General features: G+C 43.7%; 1 protein-coding gene across 1 annotated transcript in view; it reads right to left on the reverse strand.

Annotated features, from left to right (window-relative positions):
• The window catches only part of LOC128834611 (opsin-5-like), a 59,877-nt gene that overhangs the window by 16,321 nt on the left and 30,161 nt on the right, over positions 1–13,395 (reverse strand). The window lies entirely within an intron of this gene.

The raw sequence follows: 13,395 nt of genomic DNA on the forward strand, positions 1-13,395 counted from the left end.
GGTGGCAGTAGCAATAGGAGGAATGCAAGACGTAATCAACTTAGCTGAGTGGAAAAAAGATTTTTAAAACATCCAAACCTAAATCAGCCAAATTATTTACCTTTGAACAATGCTAGTCATATTTATTATAGGTATTTGTAAAACTGACTCAGGCTCTGATCCTGGAATCTGATCCACACAAGTATGGCTGCATAGACCCTTTTGCCTCTGTAGAGCGCCAGTGAAGTCAATGGCCCCACTAGCAATCTATGCACAGGATGGTTACAATTCAACTAGGTTAATTCATGGATATAAGGAAGAAGTTCCTGCTGAATCTAGCCAGCTGTTAGTGAATACTGTGTGACTGGGAGGTGATCTGGATAAAATCTTTGCAGGCTTAGTCTAATTTTAAAAAGGTTGGAATCAGATGCAAACACAGTTAAAGCTAGAGGGTCACTTGGAGGTGTAAGTTTCACATTAAATTGAATAGGAAAACTGATGTAAGTGGCCCCACACTGTAACTTGCAAGAATTTGGTATTCAATGATTCTATAAATAAAATCCCTGCAACTTAAACCAGTTCAATAGTCTGGCTAAATATATTCAACCCTCACATAAATGGCAGAACTCTCATTGAACTCATGTCTGAATTTGGCCTGAGGACATTGTGAATGAGCTGAATATAAATTAAAGTAGGTGTGGTACGCTTTATCGTACATCCTTCTCCTGGTTGCTTTTCTTGCAACAAGTCCTCTCGCGCTTTCCCAGCGTATTGTTTACATTCATTTTGCAGCATCACTGAATAGTAAATCAGTGCAAGATGCACTATTATGGCATTTACATGGCCCCCTATGTCAGATTTATGATCAACTTACACCTGATGTGTAACTGAAACATGTATATGTCACAAAAGAATATGACCCAATGATTTCCATGGATGCAGCACCTGCTTACTCCAGGTTGCATTTGGCTGAATTTGGCCTGTTGTCTCTCAGGATTAGTTAAACACCTGGACATGCAAATGTACTGTGCACTTCATTAAGCTTATGGAGGCAAATAGCTGCTGCTCTGCTGTGTGCTAAATCTGTACTGCACAAATCCAGACAACAACCTACACAAGGACTACTGTAAATCCACACAGTCATACGCTTAAAAAATCATAGAATATCAGGGTTGGTAGGGACCTCAAGAGATCATCTAGTCCAACCCCCTGCTCAAAGCAGGACCAATCCCCAGACAGATTTTTTTACCCCAGTTCCCTAAATGGCCCCCTCAAGGATTGAACTCACAACCCTGGGTTTAGCAGGCCAATGCTCAAACCACTGAGCTATCCCTCCCCAATAGTACTAGTTATTGTTCAGAACCTAACAGGGTTTCAGGAATCATGTGAACAGTGAAAAATCTGAACATAAGCCTAAAAAGCAGTAATAATAAAAGTACATATAAAGGGTCAGGGCCAGATCCTCAGTGGGTGTAAACTAGTACAGCTCCACTAAAGTCATTATGTGTCTGCTGAGGATATGACAATATACCTTCTTTGCCTCCAAAGATGACAACTGTTATTCTCTCATCCCCATTTCCCCGATTTGCCAACATCATTTCTCATTGAGGGACAATTGTCTTTCCTGATCAACTGAATCTACCAATGGAGCGCACAAAAAAGGGCAGGAAAATGAGACTAGTCATTCTGATTTAAAACGAAATACTGTATCATGATAACTAGAGCGAGTTGAAACATTTTCAGTGAAACAGCTTTCCATCGGAGAATGCGGTTTGATTAAACTGAAACGGTTCATGGGAATGTGTCAATTTCAAGTAAATTGGTGGTTTAGATAATGTGGATTTTTTTTTTCACCTTTATCATTTTGATTAATTTAATTTTGACTTTTATATTAAAATGTTATAATTTAATATTATATTTAATGTTTAGCATTATATCCTAGTATAGTGCTTTGCCATTATTAAAACAAAACATTTTTATCTTATCAAATAAAACACTTCAATTTTTCTTAACTGAAATTTTCAAAGTTTCTATTCGACAGGAACATTTTTAAATTTTGATTTTTCATTCTGATTTGGAACTGCAAAAAATGTTACTTCAGAATTTCCTGCAGAACAGAAATTCCGTTTCCAACCATTTCTAATTATAAACAAGGAAGTAGGACACCACTTACCAAACAATGTATAGCAAGTACGTAATCACTACCTTTCTTTAAATATCACTTTCTTTAAATGCACCTCAGCATTTAAGTTACATCAGTCTAGTCTCCTTCCAATAGCAGTTTAGGGAGACCTGGTTCTCCATTGCTACATACCAGGAATAGATATTTAAACGTGTGGAGTGGATGTAAAATGCCACCATTCTGACTTGCAAAGGTATAGCTGACTACACAAGGTGCATTGGATAATAAGGGAATCTAGGAACCCGATCTAAAGCCCACTGAAGTCAATGGAAAGACTCCCCAATCGATTTCCAGCAGCTTTGGTTTGGACCCTGTATGAGCATAAAAGATGCTTATTTATGCATTTTGCCTTCTGACTTTGGCACCTTATCTAATACCCTCCTATTCATCTTTATTCTGTTACATCCACAGGGATTTTACTTTATAAGCCCCATATGTGGTTTATTGTGTTTGAACTGGGGACAGTATTTGAGAGTGTCTCATGCAGCCTTCCTCTCAAAATTAATTCAACTCAGCTATGGACAGACACACACCTCATGTGGACCAAAAACAGACAGCAGGCCCCAAACCAATAAGTAATGACAATTTGCAAAGCACTGAGGTCCAGGGGGGTGCTTAGTGGGATACTGCAGAAATTATATTGGATAGATCTTACCGTCTTCATTAATGGCCTAGAAGAGAGATTAAACAGCACATTAATGAAATCGCAAGAGGTATCAAATTCAGAGGAGCTGAAACCATAAACAGGCCAGAGAAAGGCTACAAAAGAGGCCTAATGGGTGGAAGCAGGGACAATAAATAGCATCCTAAGATTCATCTTGGAAAAATACCAACATATGTTTCAAGTACCTAAACACCAGGGTTAAAATGATATAAGACAATGTCTTCAGTGCCCTCCACTGGGGTGGAGCACCTGCCTTGTACTCCTAACCATCCTTAGCATGGCTCAGCTTCACAAGAGGCAAAGTGGAGCCCCAAATGTGTAGCAGACGGTCAAAACTGGATGGTTCTATCACTGAAAACAACATACAATTTGCATACTGCAGTAACTACATTGTTTCTACCTATATACTTTATCAATGAAAATACAATATTTGCTCTTTGGGTGTGGGTTAAAAGAGAAAGGGGATTAATTAAAGCATTATGCTTAGCACTAAGGAGCTGTCAGACCCACTAGCTTAGCCAGCTTTAGCCTTTTCTGCTCCTGTCTGGCTCACTCCCAGCTGCAGGTGTTAACAGTTGGTTAGCTCTAGGGGCATTGTTCCTTCTCTTCTTTATAAAATCAAGGTCAAGGTCAACTCGGGTTTCTCTCTCCCTGTTCTTTACTCCCCCTTCCTTTCGGTGAATTTACTGTTGGCGCCTCAGCTGCTCTCGTAGGGATTTATTCCAGTTGCTGTCTCTTCATTCTCATTCCTCTCTCAGGAATTTGCTGTCAACATCTGCAGTGCTGGGCATGCAGGGGGCTTAGAGCTTCACAGTCAGAGTTGAGTTGCAACGTGCTCTGCATAATTCTTTCCGTTTTAGGTACGTATATAGCCCCCATTACTATATCAGAGTTCCTCACAGTCTTTAACACGTTTCCCCCCACTTTTACAGATGGGGAACTGAGACTAAGGGACTTGCCTGAGGTCACACAGGAAGTGTGGTAGAGGAGGGACTCAAACTCAGGTCTCCCAAGTAGGCCAGTGCCTTAACCAGTGGACTATCCTTTAGATTTACAAACAAGGAAGAGGTTTACACACCAAGAAGACAGACAAAACATTTAAGCTGGTACAACAGGGTATTATTAGGAGTAGCGAAATGAAATTAAGACAGGAAAAATATTAATAAGGATACAATTGGGGATCCTCCTGCACTAGGGGGAAGAGGTCCTAATAGCTCTTTCCAGTCTCTCGCTTCTATAGACCTAGGAGTTAGAGCCTGATCTCAATTACACCCCTATCTATTCAGAACAAGTATACGGATTCTGCTACAGTTATTCCAGATTTACAGTTGCATTACTGAGATCAAAATTGAGCCCTAGATATCCACTCCAGTGCAAGGAGAGGAAGAGGAAATAGGAGGTGTCCCCTGAGGAGAAAAGGTGTCCCCAACACTAGTTATAGTCCATGCGCTCTAGAGACTTGCCATAATGGCCAACAGAAAGAGAAAGACCTTTCTCACACACCTCTACCCCTAAAAAGACAGCATAGATCATAGGTAGCAACAGAGACAGATTTACAGAATCCAAAGTAACTAGCAACCCAGAAAATACTAATTATCCAACCACAGTATCTTGAGTTGATAGCTAGAAATACTAATATAAGTACTGAGAATAAAGTAATCCATTTCTTCTCCAAATTAAAAAATAATTTGGCCCATTAACTAAGGAAACACTAAAATATGAAGAAGAATAAATAAAATGTCTCTAATCTAAATTTTTTATGTATCTTTTCATGCTTTTCCCCTTTAGCTGTTTCTTTATTCTCTTTTTCTCTTCTACTTCCAGACCCTTCCTTTCCTTCTATGGTCATAACATTTTCTGTTATTTCAGTGTAGGGCAGTGGTCCTCATAATGTGACCTAAAGACCACTGGTGATGTGAACCCTAACGCTACCCAATTAGTGATTCCTAGTGTTGAGAGGGGACTCCAATAACTGCAGATTCAAACTTCATAAATTAATAGAGACATCATCAGGAAGTCTGTCTGATTTTAATTTTGACTCAACCAGATATTATGCTAATATTTCTTAACAAGCAAGGAGATTAGCCAGTTTAAAAGCTTTTCTTTCAGGATTACACCAAAGCTGTTCCTTCTGCCATGTAGATATTGACAGATTCTGCTTATTATCTTTGCTGGTTGCCTACAAGCTGAGACATGAACAAAAGGAAAACGTCATCCTTATTCTACTTTCTACTTCTCATGCCTTAGTTTAAATCTCATTATGTCCACAGTATACTATTTAAAACTCACAATGTGTAAGCTCATAATGCCTCAAATTAGTTTCTTAAGCTTTGCTCTAAGGTAGGAAGTGTCAGGAATCTCCCATGTACCAACAAGTTTTAGCAATGGACTGGATTCTCCTCTCAGTTACATTGCTGTAGCCCTGTTCGCTTCAGTGGAGCTATTCTTATTGACATCACTGCGAGAGAAGAATATGTCCCAGTGGTTCTAATCTTAGATTAACAGAGATAGAATGGTATGAAAACAGATTGCCAAAGTAGCTATTGTGTGTCAATTTAGGCTGAAATACTAGTCTCCCCATCAAGACAGAGGACACAAATCTGATTCTGTGAATCTATTGTTGCTTCCTAAACTGCATGTGCTTCTCCATAGACTAAGCTGTCCCGTTGTTGTCCTCTAGTTAATATGATGAATCTATCAAGAAAAACCAACCAAGTCACAGAGATTATTCTTCCCCTGTATATATTAAGTCTGTCACAATGTAGTCCCCAGAAATAACATTTAAAAATGCAAACAAAAATGATTCCAAATTCATATCATGTAAATAAAAAACAACAGAATCCCCAACCCAGAAACAAAAGGAGAAATCTAAACACTCCCTATTCAAACCACTTCACCAAAAAAGACTAAGGTAAGAGAGAGAGTCCTCAGAGTATTCCCTAAACATCAGCAAATTCTGTTGTTGTTTTTTGCACCAAGTGGGGAAGTAAATTCCATTCATATCCAATAAAAACAACCTTCTCCTCACCCTCCTACCAATTCTCCACGAGTGTATCAGTTTGAGCAACATAGCTCATTTCAACTGTCAGGTCAAACAGAAGAGATCCCAAGGTACACAATCCAAACCAACAACTTGAACTGCATTTGGAAATGAATTAGAAACCACTGCTGTCTCTGACTTCCTCCATGCCCACAACATTGCTAATCTGGGTGGTTGCATTCTGTATTAGCTGAAATGTCTGAGTGGTTGTCCAGGGCAGCCCCATTTAGAGGTCAGACAATAATCCAATGCATTAAGGGTCTCTAAACCAAAAAGCACTTAGTTTAATAGTAAACCAAGTTTAAATCGTTAAGTGAGAACAAGTTGTACTCAGCATTTTGTACTGAGGATGCACAGTTAAGCACTCTAAAGTAGAGAAATGCAAAATTCAAGGTTGGACAAACAACCATAAGTTTCTCCCATTGCATGTATTGCAATACAATACAGTCTTACATTCTTTGACCATACACTATTTCCAAAATAATACAGTATCATATTGTACAATGTTTTCTACAACCTTAGATACTCACATCTAAGATTAATGGTGTGATCAAAAAATTAAAGGCATTACTGTAATATATACATGCACTGGGGTAGAATTAAAGCTGTGCAATTATCCACAATATTCACTGATATCTGAGCTCTTAAAGGTTCAGCCTTGGTCTTGCATAAATACTTTTTCCATTTAATTTGTTAGTATTTTCTAGAGAAAAAGAAAAACAGAAACATTTCCCATTGTATACTAGTAGTTGCCAGACATCAAAGGTCAGTTGGTGTCTCTAAAAATATAATTAACAACAGACATAGTGCAGATTCTGATCTTCTTATTTATATTAATCAGGACTCTGCTGATTTGAATGGAGTTATTCTAGATTTACGCTGGCATAACTGAGATCAGAATCAGTCCCTATCAGCTAAAGGTTGACTCACAGCTATTGGTATTGCAGTTCATTCGTTTAGTTACTTATGCATATACTGGTATATACCCATGTAAGTACATGGGGTCAAGTTGGTTCCAGGACATCATCATTGTAAATATGCGTAACATTAAAATGACTGAACTGATTTTCTTCAAATTTCCCTTGATCTCAGTAAGAACTGAAAAAACCCAAAACAAACAAACCCCACATTTGAAGAAAATGTGTTCAGTACTTTTAAAGTGACAAATATGGCAAGTATTTGAAAAAGTATGTTCTGGATTAGATAAAAGCATTCTATGGGCTTGATCCTGCATAGTACATGTGTGGAAAACTGTGTAGAAATCCAAGGTTAAACCTCATGAGCAGAATAGGAAGCACAGGGGAACCTTTTCCTGCATTACTGAGAGAGTGATATGTGGCTGCAAAAAGGGTGTGTCCTTGTCACAGAGTCATCTTTAGTTCCTGGCATCAGTCACCTGACATGGGTCAGGGTTACACAAAGTTAATTACCCTATCACATGACAGTGGTCAGTATCCACAGGACTCTAGTGCTAGTTATAGTAATCACTAAGGCCTTGTCTACACTACGAGAGTAGTTTGATTTTACTTAAATCGAATTTTTGGAATCGATATTGCAAAGTCGAACGTGTGTGTCCACACTAAGGACAGTAATTCGACTTTGTGAGTCCACACTAACGGGGAAAGCGTCGACATTGGAAGTGGTGCACTGTGGTCAGCTATCCCACAGTTCCCGGAGTCCCCGCTGCCCATTGGAATTCTGGGTGGAGCCGCAAATGCCTTCTGGGTAAAAAAAAGGTGTCCAGGGTGCTTTTGGGTAACTGTCGTCATCCGTCCATCACTCCCGCCCTCCCTCCCTGAAAGCGCCGGCGGGAAATCAGTTCGCGCACTTTTCTAGTCAGTGACAGCGCGGACGCCACAGCACTGCGAGCATGGAGCCTGCTGCAACCATCACTGCAGTTGTGGCCGCTCTCAACGCCTCGCAACTTATCATACACCTTTCCCTGAGGCAGATGCAGAAAAGTCAGGCGAGGAGGCTACGTCAACGCGGTGATGGCCTGAAGTCTGAGAGTAGCACAGACCTCTCAAAAAGCAGGGGACCCAGCGCCGAGAACATCACGGTGGCAATGGGTCATGTTGATGCCGTCGAAAGGAGATTCTGGGCACGGGAAACAAGCACTGAGTGGTGGGACCGCATAGTGCTGCAGGTCTGGGATGAATCCCAGTGGCTGCGAAACTTTCGCATGCGGAAGGGAACTTTCCTGGAACTTTGTGAGTTGCTGTCCCCTGCCCTGAAGCGCAATGACACCCGGATGCGAGCAGCCCTGACTGTCCAGAAGCGAGTGGCCATAGCCCTGTGGAAGCTTGCAACGCCAGACAGCTACCGGTCAGTCGCGAACCAGTTTGGGGTGGGCAAATCTACCGTGGGGGTTGTTGTGATGCAAGTAGCCAAGGCAATCGTTGATGTACTGCTGCCAAAGGTAGTCACCCTGGGAAACGTGGAGGCGATCATAGATGGCTTCGCAGCGATGGGATTCCCAAACTGCGGTGGGGCCATAGATGGAACTCACATCCCTATCCTGGCACCGGAACACCAGGCCAGCCAGTACATTAACAGAAAGGGCTACTTTTCCATGGTGCTGCAAGCACTGGTGGACCACAGGGGACGTTTTACCAACATCTACGTGGGATGGCCGGGCAAGGTTCATGACGCTCGTGTTTTCAGGAACTCTGGTCTGTTTAGACGGCTGCAGCAAGGTATTTACTTCCCGGACCACAAAATAACTCTTGGGGATGTGGAGATGCCTATAGTCATCCTCGGGGACCCAGCCTACCCGCTAATGCCCTGGCTCATGAAGCCCTATACTGGCGCCCTGGACACTGAAAAAGAACTCTTCAACTACCGGCTGAGCAAGTGCAGAATGGTGGTGGAGTGTGCTTTTGGCCGTCTCAAGGGGAGATGGAGAAGCTTACTGACTCGCTGTGATCTCAGCGAAACCAATATCCCCATTGTTATTGCAGCTTGCTGTGTGCTCCACAATCTCTGTGAGAGCAAGGGGGAGACCTTTATGGCGGGGTGGGAGGTCGAGGAAAATAGCCTGGCTGCTGATTACTCACAGCCAGACAGCCGGGCGATTAGAAGAGACCAGCGGGAAGCGCTGTGCATCCGGAAGGCTTTGAAAGCAAAGTTCCTGAGTGAGCAGGGTAACCTGTGACTTTAAAGTTTGTGTATTGAGAAGCTAAACCTGCCCCCGTTTCTTTGCCCAGTTAATGTTGACTATCCTATCCAGTTACATACCCCCTTCACCCCACTTCCAACACACGTTTCAAAATAAAAATAGTTCTACTTTGTTAAAGCACACCGTTTTCTTTAATACTGTATTCGCGGGAATTTTTTAAAACTGGGACGCAGACTGTGGTGCGGAGCGGGTGTACTGTAGTGGCGCGAATGCAGCTTCTAAACTCAAGGATTGACAGGCTCCGCTGCGGTGGGATGGTTGTTTCAACGGAGCCTGTCACCCCTCCTGATAGGGACTGTGTGTATGGGGGGGTCTATGTGACTTTGTGGCAGGGGGAGGACGGTTACAGATCCCCTGCTGTGTGGCTCTGTGATCCTGCCTAAGGACCGCCGCTTAAGATCTGTAACTGCCCTCCCCTGCCACAAAGTCACAGAGCAACCCACCCCCCACCACATAACATGAAAACAACCTCCCAGACTAACCAGGGTAACTAGTCACTGCATCACTGCACTATGTATGTGCCCTGCTGCTGTGCCTGCCCCCGACTATATACCCTGCCAAAGGTGACTGTCCTGTCGAATTACCAACCCCCTATCCCCCCCTCCTCCAAAAGAACATGATGGAAACAGTAGTTAACAGAAACGTATTTTTTATTATCAACCAAACATGGAACTGGGAAAGTGAAACTTGGACGGGGGCTTGTGTCAGGCGGGAAGGAAAGAACTTGTCAAATTTTGGGGAATGAGAGCCTTCTGCTGCTCGAGCTCTCTGCAGGGGTGGAGTGAGAGTTAGCAGGGACTCTGCCGCCTCTCCTTCTGTGCACTTTGGGTGAGGGGAGTATGGGACTTGGTGGCGGGGGAGGGCGGTTAGAGATGGACTGCAGCGGGGCTCTGTCCTCCTGCCTCCGTTCCTGCAGAACATCCACAAGGCGCCGGAGCGTGTCCGTTTGCTCCCTCATTAGTCCAAGCAGGGTTTGAGTCGCCTGCTGGTCTTCCTGACGCCACCTCTCCTCCCGATCCATGTTGGCTTGGTGCATTCGGGTCAAGTTCTCCCGCCACTGGGTCTGCTGTGCTGCCTGGGCTCTGGAGCAGGCTATAAGCTCCGAGAACATGTCCTCCCGTGTCCTCTTCTTCTTATGCCTAATCCGCGCTAGCCTCTGGGAGTGTGATGACAGGCTAGGTTGTGAGACAGTCGCAGATGGGGCTGTGGGAATGGGAAAAAGGGAGTGAATTCCTCAGAAAGATAAATGTAGTTGTGAACAAAGAACATAGTCTTTCTCTGTTAACAAGACCATGCACAGCACCTATCACATGCGCACTCAGCACAAGGTCGAATTCTCGGCCTTCGCATTCAGTGCCTGGGGTCTTCTACAGCACATTTGAGAAGCCTCTCAGGAGAACGGAATTTCTGTTGCAGGCAGACATGGTAAGCCGTAGACTTGTGGCAGCTTAAAACTTTAATATTAGCAATGGCCTCATTTCACATTGAAATCAATGTCGGTCCCTGCTGCCAGCAATTCGGCAAGCAGGAAGTCTGCTCCTGTCCCACACCCTCACGGCTGTCCCCGGGAACGATCCCTTTCGGCTGCCCCTCTCCCGCCTCCACCGCGTGGCTGCAAACCAGCGGTTACAGTTCTGTAAAGGAACGGCAAAGCAGTCCCAACACTAACATTCCCCTACCTCATTCAAAGCAGGTCATCATGAGCGACATCACCCTCATGAGGATCTCTGACAGCGAGAAAGAGAGAATGCTCCGGGAAAGCCTGCAAAGACCAGGGCCGTATGCCGCCATGCTGTGCAGAGCAATGATTCCAGAGTACTTGATAGTCTCGTGGCGTGGCAACGTGTCCTACTACGGAGGACCCAATAAGGCCGCTCTCCCCAAGAACCTAATGCAGCGGATTTCCAATTACCTCCAGGAGAGCTTCCTCGAGATGTCACAGGAGGATTTCTGCTCCATCCCCGGACATATAGACCGCATTTTACTGTAGCTGCTGTAGCAGTGACTAACCAGTAGAGCGGCTTGGGCAGGACAATCATGCAAAACCGGACATTGCTAGATTTTTTTTCAATAGTTGCACTGCCCATGACTGAACCGTTAAGCTAATCAAACTAATCATGAGAAACCCATTTTTTAAATTGTTAATATTCCTGTTCTGTTACAAATAAATGTTTAGATTTTTACAACACTTACTGGCTGATCCTTCCCCAGATTCTGTGTCCGGGGTAACGGCTGGGGAGGGTTGGTAGGGGATCTCTGTAAGGGTGATGAAGAGATCCTGGTTGTCGGGGAAATCAGCGTTGTGAGCGCTGTCGACTGCCTCGTCCTCCTCATCTCCTTCCTCATCTTCCCCGTCCGCTAACATGTCCGAGGATCCAGCCGTGGACACTATCCCATCCTCAGAGTCCACGGTCACTGGTGGGGTAGTGGTGGCGGCCGCACCGAGGATGGAATGCAGTGCCTCGTAGAAACGGGATGTCTGGGGATGGGATCCGGAGCGTCCGTTTGCCTCTTTGGTCTTCTGGTAGGCTTGTCTCAGCTCCTTGATTTTCACGCGGCACTGCGTTACATCCCGGCTGTATCCTCTCTCTGCCATGTCTTTAGAGATCTTCTCGTAGATCTTTGCATTCCGTCTTTTGGATCGCAGCTCGGAAAGCACGGACTCATCGCCCCACACAGCGATGAGATCCAAGACTTCCCGATCAGTCCATGCTGGGGCCCTCTTTCTATTCTGAGATTGCACGGCCATCACTGCTGGAGAGCTCTGCATCGTTGCCAGTGCTGCTGAGCTCGCCACGATGTCCAGACAGGAAATGAGATTCAAACTGGCCAGACAGGAAAAGGAATTCAAATTCAAATTTTCCCGGGGCTTTTCCTGTGTGGCAGTTCAGAGCATCCGAGCTCGTACTGCTGTCCAGAGCGTCAACAGAGTGGTGCACTGTGGGATAGCTCCCGGAGCTATTAGCGTCGATTTCCATCCACACCTAGCCTAATTCGACATGGCCATGTCGAATTTAGCGCTACTCCCCTCGTCGGGGAGGAGTACAGAAGTCGAATTAAAGAGACCTCTATGTCGAACTAAATACCTTCGCGGTGTGGACGGGTGCAGGGTTAATTCGATGTAACGGTGCTAACTTCGACATAAACGCCTAGTGTAGACCAGGCCTAAGTTACTTGTGCCCAGCAGCTGGGATAAGACTAAGGGGAGTGCATAGATAATGTTTAGCAGAATAGGGATTGAGCTAAAGGAAAGGAATATTATTCAGAATGGAATATTCTCCACTCAAGTCCCTTGCAAGAAAGGGTAAACATTATGGACTTGAGACTGACCACCATTCAGTGCAGAGGAAATTACATAGTACTTAACTTCACCTGGGTTAATGATTAGCCTTTACTTAGCTTTGCACTGGAGGGCAACGATCTCATATACATTGCGGTGCACCATGCAATGTCTTAATGCACACCTATAAATTTTACAAATACAGAGGATGTCAATATCAGAACTTGTGGTAGAACTCACAGGCCTGATTATCTTGTCCCAGTGAGCACAACTGAATATGCCCAGAAGTTCTTGGTTCCCAGATTTGTGCTCACATTACTAGACCATTACACATTTCTCACATCTCTCTCTCTCTCTCATGCATACACAGAATGGTTCACACCATTATTTTTTGTTTGCTCACATAAGTATAACTGTTGGCAACAGTCACGCCTAAAAAAACAATATCTTTTGAGATTAAGGCAGAATACACTTTACTGGTAATCTGTTCAGCAGCTAAAAAAAAAAAAAACTGCACCACTGCCAACAATAAGCATTTTTTTTAAAAAAATATGTAACTCTGATATAGTCAAATAAATTTATTTTGTAAATTTATTTGTGATAGTGCCATCTAGTGAGTCCCAATAACATTACAACACACATGCACAAAATTACTTGAAATCAAAATGGTATTCTCTACTCCCCAATAGAACTATGAACAATTTGGACTTCACATAGCCAAGAATAATATCACTTTAACATAATGAAAGATTTACAGAATAAACAAATTGCCATTTGGAAACACCTTGATATCAGTGGAATAATAAAAGCATAAGATGATAAGAATGGCCATACTGGGTCAGACCAAAGGTCCATCTAGTCCAGTATCCTGTCTTCTGACAATGGACAATGCCAGGTGCCCCAGAGGGAATGAACAGAACAGGTAATCATCAACTGATCCATCCCCTGTTGCCCATTCTCAGCTTCTAGCAAACAGAGGCCAGGGACACCATCCCTGCTCATCCTGGCTAATAGCCATCGATGAACCTATCCTCCATGAACTTATCTAATTCTTTTTTGAACTCTGTTATAG

Source organism: Malaclemys terrapin, chromosome 3 (genome assembly GCF_027887155.1).
Source record: "Malaclemys terrapin pileata isolate rMalTer1 chromosome 3, rMalTer1.hap1, whole genome shotgun sequence".
NCBI lineage: Eukaryota > Metazoa > Chordata > Testudines > Emydidae > Malaclemys > Malaclemys terrapin.